This window comes from Schistocerca nitens, chromosome 6 (assembly GCF_023898315.1).
Source record: "Schistocerca nitens isolate TAMUIC-IGC-003100 chromosome 6, iqSchNite1.1, whole genome shotgun sequence".
In the NCBI taxonomy this organism is placed as follows: Eukaryota; Metazoa; Arthropoda; class Insecta; order Orthoptera; family Acrididae; genus Schistocerca; species Schistocerca nitens.
Genome location: NC_064619.1, coordinates 64797269 through 64798212, shown reverse-complemented (window position 1 = coordinate 64798212; position 944 = coordinate 64797269).

Below are 944 nucleotides of genomic sequence, written 5' to 3'. Positions count from 1 at the left end.
ACACGTTTGTCCGGCCTCTCAACAGATACCCCTCCGTTGTGGTTGCACCTACGGTACGGCTATCTGTATCGCTGAGGCACGCAAGCCTCCCCACCAACGGCAAGGTCCACGGTTCATGGGGGTTGGTTATATAAACACTGTCAATTTACATTACATAACATAATGCCCATATTAGCCCTGTACTTAGCCATAGTTATAAGTTTTCCTTTAAGACTGGTCAGTTTCCTGAATGATTAAAAGACTTAGCAGTTAAGCCGCTTTATAAAAAGGGAGAAAGCGATAATGTAGACAATTTTAGACCTATTTCTATGCCATCAGAGTTTGCTAATGACATCGAAAAGGCTGTGTATATAAGGATAATTAATCATTTTCTATCACATAATTTGCCATCAAATGTACAGTTAGGCTTCAGAAATCGTTTAACAACTGAAAATGCTATATTCTCTTTTCTCTGTGAGTTACTGGATGGATTAAACAAAAGGCTTTGAACGGTATGCATGTTTTTTGATTTAACTAAGGCATTTTATTGTGTTGATCACAAAATATTGCACCTGATCTTGGGTCATTACTCAATACGGGTAGTAACTCATAATTGGTTCACTTCTTACTTTAATAACTGACAGCGAAAAGTCATTATTCACAGTGTTGAGAATGGCTATGATGTGGAATCTGAGTGGGGCATGGCCAAATGGGGATGCCTCAGAGGTCAGTGTTAGGGCTACTCCCGTTCCATATTTATATAAATGATATGCCCTCCAGTATTACGCCCAACTAAAATATTTCTGTTTGCTGATGACATTAACTTGGTAGTAAATGATGTGTGCAACATTGTCTCTGTTTCAAATAGTGCAGTTCATGACGTAACTTCATGGCATGTAGAAAATAAAGTAAAGCTAAATCACAGTAAGACTCAAATTTCACAGTTTCTAACTCACAATTCAGCA